The following is a 16,577-nucleotide window of genomic DNA, read 5'->3' as shown; positions in this document are numbered from 1 at the left end:
CTCTGGAGGCCAGGGGTGTGGGATCCCTCCAGAGCTGGAGTTTCAAGAGGCTGTCAACTACCTGATATGGGTCCTAAGAGCCAAAGTCTGGGCTGCTGCAGTATGCTGAGCCAGTTCTCCAGCTGCAGGGCTTGGTTTGATGGATTCATTCAACAGCTGAGTCTCTGATGCTGAAAATCCCTGAAACAAACCAGGAAAGTGAAAAGGGGTAAATAATGTTTCATGAGTTAGCCACATACTTGCCCATTACCTGAAACCCATTCTTAGAAAGAATCTATCGTTTTCTTTCTAATTCTCTTCCTTGGATATAATATAGACATAGCCATCTTTACCCAGATTCATTTCCTCTTCCTTACCCACAGTTTTCTCAACTCAGATTCATGTTGCCATGACAACTTCCAGTGCTCTTAGACATTCCTCTTCCAGCCTTTTTGATTAGTCTTAATTGTAAATGGCCCATCCTCCTGTGTCGTACAAATGGATTATTTTGCAAATGTAAAGGAAATAAATCTTCTGTTCTGTGTTGTTTTATTTATTTATTTATTCATTTGTTTAGACAGGATTTCTCTGTAGCTTTGGAGCCTGAACTGGAATTCGCTCTGTAGACCAAGCTGGCCTTGAATTCACAGAGATCCACCTGCCTATGCCTCCTAAGTGCTGGGAATAAAAGCGTGTTCCATCATGGCCCGGCATGTTGTAATTGGCACTTGAGACTTGGACCCACAGAAGACTCTCTGGTTCTTGGTTAACCAAAGTGTATCACTAGCCTGGTTGGTTTCAATTCAAGTTTGTCATTCTTGACCTCTACATCCTGTTATTGTCATGTGCATTGATCTCTGTGTGGTCTTGGACCACCTGTCACCGGAACATTGCATCCCTCACCGAAAACCCTGACTCAGGTGCACAACCTTCGTCTGTCTGACTCAGGATCTTCGGATCGCAAGTTTGGAAATTTCCCAGAAGCTCAGTGGTGTTTCCTGTTCTTACCAGCACTTAGCTAGTATCCCTGGCCCTCGCATCTCCTCTCCCTCTCCCTCCTTTGCTCACTGTTGTCCTTTCACACAAAGTCCTGACAAATGAGACAGTGCCACTGCCAGCATTTCAAAAAGAGTTTGCCAAGTAAAACTGACAGGTGCTTCCATGCAGGGTTGTGGTTATTGCTTAGGTACTGCTCTAACACAGGAGGACCTGCTCCCTGCTCTCCTTCTGTTCAGTTGGCATCCATCACAAAATATGCAAATGTCTTTCTGTTCCAAATATCTCTAGACAAATTTCTCTTCTCAACAGTTAATAATACGGCTGGGCAGTATTATTAACTTTAATTCCAGCACTTGGAAGACAGAGACAGGTGGATCTCTGTGAGTTCAAGGCCAGTGTGATCTACAGAGTGAGTTCCAGGACAGCCAGGGTTGTTACACAGAGAAACACTGTCTGGAAAAGAAACAAAAAACAAAACAAAACGACAGTCTCAAAGACCAAATACCCATGGACAAATGGAAGCTTTTCTCAAACCTATTTTATGTATGAGGATAAACCCTTCACCTACAGTAATCAGAGAGGGACCTTGTCCCCAAACCAGAGGACCAACACTGTCATTGCATTTCTAGCTACAGAGCTCTGGGAACAGGCACTAAAGAAGCCTACATAGTTCCGCCTCTAAGTGAAAGTCTGTCATACACAGGAAGGCCAGACACTCAGACATCAACGTGGATGGTAGGGGAGCAGGGCAGAACTCCAGGGATGGAAAGCTGGTTTCATCTTCTTTCTGGAGCACACCCCTCTGCTTATTTCTTCCATTATAACAACCTCATTTCAGCTATTTCTAGTTTCTTATTTTCATCTCTAAAGATATTTTTAAATCTGTGTGTATGTGTGTACACGGTATGTGAGTGCCAGAAGGGTGCGTGTAGAGTGTAACAATGTCTGTGTTGAGGTCAGAGGACAGCCTCAGGTATTGTCTCTTGCTTTCTATCTTATTTGAGACAGGATCTTTGCTGGTGACACTGTGGGCCAAGCTCACTGACTCCTCTCATAGGAGCATCGAGAATCCAGACGTGAGCTACCACATTTGGCTTCCCGTTGTTTTCAGCGGTCCAAACTCAGGCCCCTGTACTTACACGGCAAGGCTGTATGCACTGAGTCATCTTCCTAGTTCTCTTGGAATATCTTAATCCCCCCCCCCTTCCCACATCTGGTGAAGATCAACCTCAGATTTTGCTCCCATCATCAGATAACTGACACTTTAAGCCCACACAAATTCCCCTTTCTGTTTTACAGGTATCTTTGATTTCATCTCTAATCATTTCAAGTGTGCCTGAATTTTATGCCTTTGTTTGATTTGGAAACTCTCTGTGATAGGCATCATCATCACAGCTCTTGGCTTACTAGAGATGCTCAAACAAGTGGTGCTGGGTAGCTGGGGACTGTGGGGAGGACAGCTAACTGTCTTCTACTAAAAAGCTGTCTGTGTTTTCTTAGGTAGCCCCAGTCAAATCTCTTCCCCTGTGATAAGCAAAACCCTGTGTAGGTGAATTCATTTTGTCTTTAACTCTTAAGATTCTGGAGTGTGAGTTCCAGCTGGTTACCCTGCCCACTATATTCTACATTGTGCCAAACTTCCAATCGTTTTATGGGGAGAACACTCTCAGTTTTATTATCTTTCTCCAACCGTGGGTGACTGCAAAAGTCAACTAAATTTTCATACTTAAGCAGAGCCTTCTTCCATATTCATGTTAGAGACATACTTAATTTAAGCTTTACTGAGATTGGACTTGCAAAATGTTGAAATCATTATGCTGTTAACTTACAAATCCAAGGTATCATGTTGGAAGAATAAACACAAAAACAAGAGAAAATGATTGTTGGAGAGTTTTTGCCATGGCCATGCTTCTCTTTTGTACTTAGTGGCCATGACTCTTTAGAAACCATGCTTTGTTGTATTATACTTTTCCCCCCAGAGCTCAAATCAGCTTCCCTGTATCCAGCCCAGAGGTATGACAGTGTACTGATGAAAGGGGGAAAAGTTCCCTTTTTCTTTTGTGCTTTCTTGGGTATAGACTATGGTAGACATTAGTAGCTAGTTGTCACATTCTGTCATGAAACTACACAAACACAAAAATTTAAACCATCATTACAGTGGCAACAACAATACCCCGTTGTGATCCATATTTCATTTTGAGGATGCTGTTATTAGGACAGTTTATACTTTTAGTGGCAGTAGTAATAAAAGGAATGCTGGAGAGCCCCCACTTGAAGATTTTGGGCAAGCACAAACTGAAATCCGTGATCACTGCCGTAATTCTAACATGATTCTTGCTCCCACTCCTGGGCACACACACAGAAACTGTGTCACTGGTCAGGTAACCAGTCCCGAAGCAGAGGCAACAGATTATCTTTCAATCATTTTCTTAGAAGTCAACTCATTCTGGTGTACACTGCACCAAGCCTTACACTAGCCCTTCCTGGAAACCTGCCGTCTCTGGGGTTCATCTGTCACAGATATGCTTACATTCACTGTGTGGTTGTCATCTGCAGCACTTGGGGAAAATGTAGATGGGGTGCTTCAGACCCCGAGCTTCACATGTACCAGAGACCAAGCCCAGGGCGTTCAAACACTCCCCTGAGTCTCTAAGTCACACCACCTGAAACTCTCACTCAGCATCCTCCTATCATAAGCAACTAGAGTTAGAAGCAGTGTTGTAAGTCACCTTCACCCTGTAGAGGAAAATAAGACGAGAAACCAGGGAAGTTCTCCACAGTCACAGTGTGAGGCAGCTTTGAACCAGGCTGGAAAGTTGGCTCTCTAGGCTTACACATCAAGGATGTGCGCTGAATTCTGCTCTGAGCCTTTCTTCCTAAGGGCTGCCCTTGTCAGCTGCTTCTGGAGAGCCAACTCTGGCACAAAGGCTGCTCTGGGCAATCTGCTTCCCCATTCTCCCAAGTGCTAGGCAGAAACCTCTGGATAAATGAAACGTTGGTTGGTTGTCACTGACTGCACTGGCTGGTTCTGTGTGTCAGTTTCACACAGTCATCAGAGGAAGAAGCCTCAGCTGAGGAAATGCCTCCATTTAAGGCAATTTCTCATTTAGTGATCAATTGTGGGGAGGCATCTGTGGTAAGTGGTGCCATCCTTGGGTATTGGTCCTGGGTTCTATAAGAAGGTTGGCTGAGCAAACCGTGGGGAGCAAGCCAGTAAACATCTCCTCTCCATGGACTCTGCATCAGCTCCTGCCTCCAGGATCCTGCCCTGTTTGACATACTGTCCTGAATTCCTTCAGTGGTAAGCAGCAAAGCTGAAGTATAAGCCAAATAAGCCCTTTCCTCCCCAACTTGCTTTTTGGTCATGGTGTCTTACCACATTAAGCTATAAAAGCCTTAATTAAGTCACCATCATTGGGTTGTTTCCATCTTTCCCATCTCTCTCCCCCACTTCTAGCAAAAGAGATCAGCCCATCCTTAGCAGTTTTACAGAGGACTGCTTCTGGGAAAACATAAAACATACCATTGGGATACACCCTGTCAGCAAAGCCTGTGGAAGTCTGAGAGAGCCTCTATAGCCTGCTGGCAGTCACCGAGTGATTTAGTGCACGCGTGCGCGCGCGCACACACACACACACACACACTCAAGTTACTATGGCAACCAACAGTGTTTCAAAAACGTAATATGATTTTGAATTCACACAAAGTGAAATCATGTATCTGAACAAAAAAGAGGAAGTTCTCTCTGAGAAGAACTGTATGAAATGTATTTTAGGATTTAAAGTTCTAGAGAGCCTCTTAAGTTGTTGCTTATGGACACCCCCTTTCCTTTCCCTTTTTCTTCTTGTTTCACCTTGAAACTGTTTGGATCCACACCACCTTCAAAATTTGTTTATTTTCACTGTGTCAAAATGCTGACAACTGAAACTTAGTCTATGTCCTGGGAGCATCCTTTTTGCCCCTGGCATTTTGAAGTCATTTTAACCACTGGTAGACATTAATGATGGGAAGCTTTTGTAAATTAAGACTAGTGGGCCAGTAAGACGGCTCACCGGATGAAGGCACTTGCCACTAAATCTGATGACCTGAGTTCAATCTCTGTGACCTACAATGTGGGAGGAACCAGTTCCCACAAGCCATCCTCTGTCCTAAATACACATGCAGTCTGTAGTCCGTGCACATAGGTCTGTTTACTAGGGGACTCTAGAGCCTGTCAAATAGACAATATTAACACCACTGAGTTATGTATGCAGTGCTACATAAAGAGTCACACACTAGCTTGACTAATTCCCACAATATCCCATAAATGAGTTGCTGCCCTCAGTTTGTTTTCAGATGAGGAAACAGGTTGATGGAGGTTTTAGGTTTTGCTTACAGTCAAACAGACATTCAGTGCCTATGGCAGGAAGACTATTGGTGTTCAACTCTGGGGGCAGCATGACTACATCTGAGTTCTGGTGGTCCCTGCAAACAGGGAAAAGAACGTGGGGAAAGGTTGATGTGCTGGAGAAGCTATGCATGTGTCAAGGGTGTTACAAGCTGTTATTGGAGCAACTCCTAGAGTACAAACACTTTAAAAGTTTTCTGAAGGAGTTTGTGGTGAGGCTACCCCAGACTGTGACTAGTGGCAGAGGAAAACAGAAGATTGAGGGCATTCAAACATGAGTGAGTGTCCGGCTGCAGCCCTCAGCCTTGGCACCAGCATTCCCAATTCCCTGGCGGATGAAGAGAAGAGCTTCTCACACTGGGACTCGCAGGTGAGGAAGTAGTTATTAGTTCAAAATGTGAGAGCTCATTCTTCTATGACCTGTAGCATGTTTCCTGAAAATGAGATGATAATCTACCCCAAACAGGCTTGAGATAATAGGAATAGAGCCAATGGAAGTCAGTGGTTGTGACCCCACATGCAAGGCTGTGAACCTTGGAATAGGGCTATAAAAGAACAATAATCAGTCAGGAGCAGAAAATGAGAGTGTGGGGCATGAAGAGGAGGAGTGGAAAGCTGGGAAATCCCGGAAAACAGTCACAAAGCTTCCAGAGACAAAAAAGTAAAAGACTGAAGTTTGACCCCAAATAGTAAACAAGGTACCCTATTAATCTGTGAATAAAACTACATAGCAGAGCTCAACACTGTAGGCCTTCAGGGAGACAGAGAGATGCCAATATCAGAGTCTAGGTCTGTGGGTCAGGGGTTTGTTGGATGAGGCTGTCCCTGCTTTCCTGGCTGCTCAGACCTGAAATAATCACACAGAAACTATATTATTTGCAGTACTGTTTGGCCAATAGCTTAAGCATATTTTTAGCTTGCTCTTATATGCTAAACTAACCCATTTCTATTAATCTGTGCATCACCACGAGGTCATGGACTACCAGCAAAGTTTTGATGGGCTCCAGTGGAAGCTTCTGTTCCCAGCAGCAGCTACATGGCTTCTCATTGATTCTGCCTTGTTCCTCCCAGCATTCAGTTTAGTTTTCCTGCCTAGTCTACTCTGCCCTATCACAGGCCAAAAAAGCAACTTATTTATTAATTAACCAATAAAAGCAACACATATACAGAAGGACCTCCCACATCAGGGGTTGTTCCAGATGCAGTCATAATTCCTGTCAGGATTTGTGGAAGTAACTAAGGACAAATTAGGAAACCTTTCTTGTGTGGAATGGACATGGATGGCAATGGTTTCACCCTGGAGTGAAGGAGGCATCGATTCCACTCTAGATTTGAGAAGATGGAGACTGGGGTGTATGTGATATGTGTGGGCACTGAACAGGGGTGAGAGCTGACCATGGGGAGCAGAGTGAGGGATACATCACAAAGGAGTTATAGAGTGAAAACCCACAAAAGTCTAATAACCAATTTATTAAGTGGTGCAATAAAAAGGCAAGCTCACAGATAGAGAACAGATCAGGTGCTGCCTGCCACTGATCCAGCTGCCTTCATCCAGCTGTTCTGCCCATGGGAGAAGAGTACCAATTGCAAGCCTTCACTCCGCCATCTGCTCCACTCTGACCACCCAAGGGAGCATGGGAGCAAGAGAGAGCTCGTGACCCTCTCCCTCAGCTTTTAAGCTGTGGCTTAGGCAGACAAGACCACACCCTAAGGCTTCCTTTCCCCAAAAGTAATCTGTTAAGTGGATTGAAATCCAACCACGCCTCCCCTTTTTTATCAATCAGAATATTCTGATCCTAACATAAAATTGTATACAATAAGAACAACTATCAAGTATTGTGCAGAAGAAAGGAGAGGTAATAACATAAACAAAAATGAAGCTACAACCAACAGAGCTGCTGAATACTTTTACCTGGACCAAGCTGAGTGGCAGGTACCACATATGTGCCAACTTGAGTGTTCACAACTCATGCTTGAGAAGACATGGTTTAAACATGGCATGATGGCTATGTTGAGGGGATGTCACATGACAGCGTGGATTTCCTGGAGTCCTCAACCCGAGTGCCACACAGAGCATGTGATGGAAGGGAAGTTTGGCATAGTATTTCTATAAATGTCAGACTTGAATTCAGAGTCATGCAGAAGGTCCTAGATTCTGCCATGTTAGAGACTAGCTTGGGGCAGGCCCTCTGGATCCTCACTAACTGATGGGTAAGAGAAGGGATGGGGTGGAGTTTGCACAGGGGAAAGTGATTTGGAAGTGTATTTGGTTGAAATTCTTGTTTTTAATGAGAAACAATGCTCACCTGAAATGCATCTGAGACTTGAGGTTTAGCCTTCCTTCGGCCTACAACTCTTAGTACAGCATGAACTCAGTGGGTAGCTGTCATAGCAGGAATTGGTGAAAAATACCCCCAAATCAGAGATTATTGATTCTTGATGACACATAGAGACTCAGAAAGCAGGATCTGAGCTGAGCTCCATAAACTGGGGAACTATAGTCTTCTGGGAATTTAGCATAGAAGTACTTGATTGAGACTGGATTTAGCATAGATCACTGGGCCATTAATCTTAGCCATGCCCCAAAAATGTCTCCATACACAACTGTGGGGAACCATGGATAACAATCTCAGTTGGCACTCAAAACAACAATGATACCTGCTGGGATTTTCATGCTTCCTGTCTTACTAAAGACCCTGCACAAATGTCTGTTACTCCCTTTGTAATTGCTACTGAGTCTTATTAACTTTTGGGTGCTCCCTTGCAGCTAGCACTTCTTCCAGCTCTGTCTTTGTATCTAGATTATTCTCACTGTGGGCAACAAGAGAGTCTCCATTCCTGCTTATGAAAATCTATAAGTCAGTAAGAGAGTGTTTCTATTTTTGCCAAATAATTTGCCCAACATTTCAAAGTTAGATTTGGATTCAAGTCAGTCTGGGCTCTTTTTTTTTTAATTAAAATTCTGTGCTTGGTAGTGCACACCCACATAAGCTTAGATATCAGGAGACCAAGGCTGCTGCTGAGTGAACATTGAACACGTGAAGATATAGCATGTCTGCACTACTCTCAGAAATGTCCATCGTCTGTAGTTCATCACATACACTCACCTCAGACTAGTCATGATCACTCTGATGTTTGATAACTTTTCCCAACATTACCTTTGTTCAGTAGCAACTGAATTACTTCTGTCTAACTTGGCTGCTCAGCTTGCGAACTGTTTTAAATTAGATGTTTGCTTTGCGCAGTGAAACTGAGAGAATTATTTTATAATCATGCTCTCTGGAAACAAAATAGTCATTGGAAAAATTTAATAAAAACATATGTGGTAGTAACAGAATTTTAAGTCATGAATTGGAAAATATGTGGCAAACTTTTATCTACTAATCTATATAGTATTTCGCTTGTGGAAATTTTTTGATATTAAATTAGACCAAGACTGATTTTTCTGTTTGAAGAAATAACAGGAACCGAACTTTAAACCATACAACCAAATGTACTGTCTAGTTTCTTCTATATAATATATAAGGTATATATCATCTATCTATCTATCTATCTATCTATCTATCTATCTATCATCTATCTATCATCTATCTATCTATCTATCTATCTATCTATCTATCTATCTATGATGTAAACATCATTACTTGCCTTGGATTTGCAATAAAAAGAAATCTGTTAGTCCTGTTATTAAGTGCTGCACATTTGTAAGCTATATCAACCCTGGATTCTAAATTATATCAAGAGTGAAATAATAAGCATAAAGGTACAATGGATAAAGCTAACGTTCCATGTACATACTCTATCATTTGGATGTTTTCCGGTCATGGATTTCCAAGTCTGTGCTTAGTTCCTTGAGAATTACTGGTCACTGATCTTCCCATAGAATCTAGAAAGTAGCCAGAGAACCATTGCTTTATTTGTCAAGGAGTTTATAATGTGTCCAGAGCTGAAGGAAGGGGGCTGACTAAGATGATTCTGCCATATATGGTTAGGTGAAGTAGCTGGGATCATACCTGTGAAGCTTCAAAGAGAGTTAGTTGTGAAAGGCAAGGGGACTAGTTATCCTTGTTTGGAGAACCAGGGTCCCAAGTTTCCACTCTTGGCTCTCTTCTCGCAGCTTGGCAGAAGGGTGAGCCATTCTTGGATTAGGTACTGTTTAATAGTCATGGCTGGTCTCTTGCCCAGTTGCTCCAGCAACAGTGAACTCCCCACCCTTGGACACAGTCTTAAGTTGTCCTATAATAACATAATTTGTTGTTGCTTCACTACCGCACTTTATGTGCATTTATATTATTTCCCCAATCCATAGTGAGCTCCTTCCACTCTGCAGAGGCCGTGAGGAGTTTGGTTCGAGCTGGTCTCTACAGTGAGTGTGGGATTGTCTTGCTCAGTGTTCCATGCCTCAGTTTTTCATGTATAAAATGAGTCTGTGTATTAAATATTAGGCTACTTAAAAAGCTTAGGATGAGTGGGCATGGGTTAACTACTATAAGTTCAGTGTTATAGTCTACTTTATTTCTTTATGACCATCTCATGGTACATTAGCTATGGAAGGAGACCGAGATGGTTCTACTACTCTTCTTCTTGTCTTCCTTTTCTTCACCTTCACCTCATTTCTTTCAATAGAGAGTTGTTAGGCAAACAAGTTCCATGCTGGTTAAAATGGAGATGCCTGTTAAACTTGGGCAACTGAGTTGCCTGAGATTTCTGATTGTCCTCCTTTTGCTCTTCCAGTCTCCCCAGGTTCTGTTCTGTTCCTGGAAAACTGATTGAAATGAACGGTGTTACCTGTCTGTCCTCTGTCAGCTGACCCTGGAAGCCCCAGCAGGAGATGGAAGAGTGAGAAGACAGAGTGATGGGGCCCTTTCCCTGTTTTTATCTGCTTGGATTCAGCATCTGGGGAAGCACTATGCCCTTTCTTGGCCATGAATCTGGTCTAGGTTAATTTCCCCCTTGCTGTCATTGGCTCTAATTTTTCCTTCTCCAGCTTCAATAAAAGTAAGGAATTCTGCTACTGCTTGTTGCTGAGGGTCTCAGAATCCACTGATTCCCTTTGTTAGAAATTATTTTATTCAAGTGTCTTTGGGTGAGTCACAAGAGATTGTATTTGACAGCGATCACCTATCTGGTATATCACATTAATTTGGGCATATCCTTTTATGCCTCTGAACTCTCTCTAGTTTTAAGGAGTTTGTCAGCTGGCTATTATTAGCATTTGGAGAGACCTTGTGAATCTATGGAGGTTTTCAGTTATAAACACTGCAAATTTACACTAAGAACAAGGGCAGAGAAGTGCACTTTGAAAGGGAAAACAAAGCACAGAGATTGTGGGTGATAATTATTGAACAATATGTAAGTGCACCGATCTAAGACCCAGGGACGAATATGATGCTTAACATTGCTCCCTTTGAGCAAATCTGTAGGGGCAGGGGACATAAGCAGGGTGTAAACTGTAGGCGGAGGAAGGCAATTCCCTGGCAAGTCTTGTCATCATTCACACCAGATTTGCACACTGGACTTTTTTTGTCCCAGTAACTTAAAAGGTGTGAGCTCAAGAGACAGAAATCTGAAGTTTGAGTTGAGTTCGAAGATGGTGTACAAAAAAGTCTATTTCTTACATTCTCCTCTCCTCTTTAAGAGATGAGGTGAGATTAAAGAGCATTCATCGTGCGTATGAACAGAGATTCTAAGTTCCCATGTCTTGGAAATAACTTTGTTAAATGTCTAAGTTCTTTTTTTTTTTTTTTTTTTTTTTTTTTTTTTTTTTTTTTNAGTTTTTCGAGACAGGGTTTCTCTGTAGCTTTGGAGCCTGTCCTGGAACTAGCTCTTGTAGACCAGGCTGGCCTCAAACTCCCAGAGATCCGCCTGCCTCTGCCTCCCAAGTGCTGGGATTAAAGGCGTGCGCCACCACCACCCGGCCTAAGTTCTTTAAGTAATTTATTCATTCACAATATTGGAGTCTAAAATGTCCAAGCACGGGATGCCATGGTAAGGGCCTCATGCTGTTTTATAATACAGTATACGGCATTACATGGAAAGGGAACATGCTGCAACAGGCATTATACTTGGAATGATTTCAATTTGCCCCTGTGGTGTTGAACCAATCATGAAAGATGGCCACTGACTCCTTCAGGAGAGTGATGTCTTCAGTGATCTGCTCACTTTCTTCTTAGAACTTCCATTGCCTTTCAGTACTCTTAAGCTGAGGACCCAACACCAGCACATTAAGCTTGGAACAAATCACACTTAGGTTAATCATCCATGTAATCCTAGACAAGAATTATAACCGGCAGGAATTTACATGTTGCTAATGGGTCTGTAACTGGTACTGCTGAAGTGTCTTGAAAACATTTTCTCTTCAATATGCTCATTTTAATTTTAATTTTTCTTTAACAATTTTATTTATTAATATACCAATTTTGGCAGTTTTCACATGCCATTCTGTCAGTATTTATCCACTTCTTTCTCCTGATTGAACCCTTCTTCTTAATAAGCTCCTTCCTACTCTTTCTTCTATTTCTCCTTCTTCTTATCCCTCTCTCTTCTCCCTCATCTTCCACTTTTTAACTTACTGTGCCTACATTTGGTTGCTTATATGAGTATGAGCTATGGATTATTTATGGTAATATGAATAATTTATCATTGGCATTGAAGAAATGATGCCCGTTAGTACCATCAATTCCCCATAATCTTCCCATAGGCCTTGTAAAGGTCCTCTCTTCTGCCCCATGAGTAGTGGAATGGAGAAGTACATCTTGTACAGATGGTGAGCAGATAATCATAGCACAACGAGGTCATGAATCTATTAGCTGTCATGTTTAGGAAACACTATTTCATAGCACTCATTCCCAACCTCTGTCTTTTACAATCTTTTTCTTCAGGATGTTATTTGAGGCTTTGGGGTGGTGGTGACCTGAATGTCCTATCTGGAGCAGGGCACTCCACAGTCATCTGCTGTCTTTCTCTGACCCCAGTGAGTCTCCACTGATATTTTCATTCTTTTTAGTCCACTAAGATAGCTTGGCCCCTGGATGGCAACAGAGGGACTAGCACAGAGTAGGTTTTTAGTGACTTTTTGAGGGAGGAAAAGCCTGCCTGACTGAATATGAAATGTGGCTATGATGAGCAGTGAATGGATTTGAGAGAAGCATGAGAAGCAACTCTGAAAAGAGGGAAGGGCATTTATATCAGAGGTCCGATCTGCTTCTGCCTCCTAGCAAATCCATTCGGTCAACAGTTTGGAAAGGAAGCCTGTGCCATTCAGTAGGACAATCTATGTCTGTACCTAAGCACATGTTTCCCAGAGTTGAGTCCAGAGAAGAATAGTCAGTAATTTTAGCTAGAGGATGACCATATGAACATGTTAAGCCACTTTCAGTTGCTACCAGGTGATAATGCTTGGGTGCATGAACTTATTTCTGGAGCGGAGCATGCCTTCTGAAATGCCCATTTTGGTGTCATAGTGGATTCACAGAAGAAATTTAGACAGGGAACAACAAGATCCTGGAATCTAGAGTCCGAGTCTTAGTCATCATTAGCTAGCTGAACTTTGTACAAGACAGTTGATATATTTGGGATAGAGTGTTCTTACGACCTTTTATTTGAAGGGCACGTTTGTGCTTTCAAAATATTTCCGTGAACATTGCTGAAATGCAATGGCCAAATTTCTTTAAATATCAAAACTGCCCAAAGAAGTGCATAGAGCTAGACTGACATGACATATAGAAAGTCAAGGTTTAAAATGCCAATTAACTTAGAAAACAGAGTTATATTTGACCCTTTAACTTACATGATATTTTTTCTAACAACCTGTTTTCAGCTTCATTTTGCTGTGATATTATCTTTGTGATATATTTCATAAGGAACACAAATGTTAATATCATCATTTTTTGCAAGTTTTGAAATGAGAGTTTTATTTAACCCAGTCTGTATTTAGAATTCTTTCTTGTAGAAAAGTAACCTTTGTCGTTAAATAAAAGGCAAGTCACCTGATGCAGTAGATACTCTTTTCTCCTTGTTCCCCCCAGACCTCAGATATTTGGTCTCTGGAAAGAACTGAGTATATAAACTCCACAACAAACAAGACTAGCGACCACACATTTGGAACAGTCAGAATAGGTCTGCGTGAGGTTTGCTAATCGAGAGAGGAAAGGAACACAATTCATTTCTGAATTGGTTATCGTTTTCTTCTTGTAAGTGACACGACTGAAACTACCAATTGGCTTCGCAAACTGCTGAGTCCAGATTTCTACATCTGTGAAAACCCGACAAATGGGACCTTCTCAGCAAAACGAGAGGGTTTCACCAGCGAGAGCTGTCAGGAGGTGCTGCGCCCATGACCAGCCATTTCTCAAGAGCTCTCTTTCTGTTTCATCTGCTGAATTCTAATGTGACTGGCAGACAGCTCCACTCCTTGCTCAGATTTGCTTCATGTTACTTCTTTAGCAAACTTGGTCATCATGGTATTTTTTTAGAGGCACAGATATTATGAGTGTGGGATCATTCAACACAAACGTTTGAAGGGACAAGAAAAAATAGAGTTGAGATCCTTTTACCCAGGATTATCCTTTTAGGGTCCAGGTGTTGGAGCTTAATAAATTCATCTGAGAATTCTGTCTTCATCTTTGATAAAACATTTCACAGAAATTCTTTCCAGTTGTTTGTACACAGCTCTTTAAATCTCAGATTCTCCATACAATAGTTAAATCAGAAGGCCTTCTACCAAAATCATATTTGAAAATTATAAAGAAAATTTTATTTTTCAAGTGGGAAGATGTTACCCATTTTTAGCATTGTAAATAAGCAAAGCCTTAGGTCGACCTTTGCTGTCAGAAAATAAGTATCTACTGGAGGCCTAGTAATGACTGAACAATGTGGATTGAGTCAACTTCACAACACTCCTGAATCTTGAAGTCTTCTGTATTCTGAGGAGTATGGTGTGTTTATTTGTGTAGAGGCCAAAAAGCGTTAGGAAAAAGTTTACTTTATTATGGGTGTTTTCTTTCTTTCTAGACATTATGTCTATCTCAAAAACAAACTTCAGAGAACAGCTATAACTGCATGAATAAGCATGTTGTCTAGCGGAGAGAGAGCCATTCAGGTTGCTAAATATACAGACAACTCTAGCAATAGTACCCAGACGGAAGAATAGCATGTTGCCATTTAATGAGGTACAGATGCAGACGTTCATTTAAAAAGAAAGAAATGTGGTCGTAGTTTGTTCCACTCATCACAAATACACAAAGGGGTTTAGACGGAAAACGTGGAGAAATGCCGCCCATTCGACAGCGCATACGGAGTTTGATGACTCCTCATGATTGGTGATTTTCCTCATTTAAACATCTACCTACAATCAGAGATACTTAATGCTTTTTTTCTGGGCCATGGTTGATTAAATAGGAATTTAGTCATATCTACTTATTGCTACCATCTTTCTTGGAGTATGGTAGAGTACATTAGTACATTAGAGAGACCCGGTAATCATTATAGGCTCCACAAGGTCAATTGTGTGCTTTGTATTTCTGCCTTAGCCTCATATTACCTGGGACAGAGCTATTGCAGAAATTCTTTCATCATGCTTAACTAGAACATGCTGCCCAAATATTTTCGATAGTCTCTCTCCCTGAAGTTAACAAAGTTAGCTAGAAAATTCTTGTCATTTGTTTACAAAACGCTTTCAAGTAATAAGAGGTTTGGAACTGAAAATGATGGAGACAAAACGTGACATAGAATTTTACAAGGAGGAAGAGAACTGAAACTGGGCTGGTGAGATGGGTAGGGTCTCTACAACCTTGACCTTTAGCCTCAGGAGACAAGGCAGTTGGTGCACAAGTCAGTAGACAGTGTTGGTTCAGACTTCGGGGTCTGACCCTGAGTTGTTTAGGCATGTTTAAATGCAGTGCAATCTGATGAATATTATTCTTGGAATAATGAACTGATTCCATGTGTACCACAAAGCACACTTAAGTCTCTTCGGGAACAAAGCAAACTAAATACAGATCAGATGCGAATACATTGAAACTCTTCATAAAGCACAAATAACACCTTCCATAAAGATAGGTTCTCTAGTTGACTCAGAAAAACATGTTTGCATGAATGGGTCTGGAGGAGGGTGTGGGGCCGGAAAGTCTTTGGCCACACAGATTGTGCAAAAGTTACCAGCTAGAATGCATATCCACTCCAGCCTTCTGGGCGGAAAACAGATTTTGAATTCCTTTCCTCGAGGGAACAACCCTGTGTGCTTAATGCTCCGGGTTCCTGTAGTGCAAGTCTGTGAGCCAAGAAACTTCCCTGCCTCCTCCTAAAGTTTGAACCGTCACTGGCTAATGGGTCATGTTGCATGAAATTGCTTTCTTGTCTCCCATGGTCCATCTCTCTGCTGCTCAGGGCCACAGGATTCCTTCAGAGGAGAGAGTGAGCAAGGGAATTCTCAGTTAGTATCTACAATCCCATAGGACTCTGTGTATTCCAAGTTCCAAGCTCAGGAGTGAGTTGCTCTGGTTCCAGGATCATGAATAGCGGAGGTAGAGGCGGCACTAAAACTATACTATCTAGCATTTCTCAGCAATGAATGGTCTATGGGGACCTGTGGGAAGCACCTGTTTGGAACTTATGGGAGCCCCATTCAACATGGTGAAAGAAACTTGATTCTATAGTTAGTTGCTGAAATATCTCCCACTATTTCATAAAAATTTTACTAGTATTAATAACCACTCTTAGGTGGTATGGATAGCCTTCTTGCCACAAAGCTACAGCTATTATAACTCTTGCAGTCTTTCTGATTTCAAATACTAGTCTGGGAGAGTAGAGGGGAAGAAGGAGAAAGGCACGTGGTTAATTCTTTTAATTTAATCACGTACTGAAGCCCTCTGGGGGCAGCTTCCCTTAGGAAAGTCACATCATTATTAGTTGTGAATCATTGGAAAAGCCCCAGTAATTCTTGGGCCCACTGCAGAGTCAACATTTTCTCAGGCTGTTGGGAGTCTGGTAGGAAGGACTGGGAACAGAGGACTAACTTCCTGGTTCATAGTGTTATGTTTATATTCAGTTATGGTGTTTCACATTGCTTAGTTGTTTTTTTTTTTTTTTGATAAAGATACTATAATTGAGGAGAGGTGGATGACTCCCAAAGGTTGCCCTCTTCAAAGAACTTCAGGTGAAATGATGGTGGTGGGATTATTGCTACACCAGGAAAGAACACACATAAGAATGT

The sequence above is a fragment of the Alexandromys fortis genome, unplaced genomic scaffold (genome assembly GCF_014885135.2).
Source record: "Alexandromys fortis isolate MF-2015 unplaced genomic scaffold, M_Fortis_MF-2015_v1.1 scaffold_40, whole genome shotgun sequence".
Classification (NCBI taxonomy): domain Eukaryota; kingdom Metazoa; phylum Chordata; class Mammalia; order Rodentia; family Cricetidae; genus Alexandromys; species Alexandromys fortis.
The sequence above is the reverse complement of the archived record's forward strand: the minus strand, read 5'-3'. Positions refer to the sequence as shown.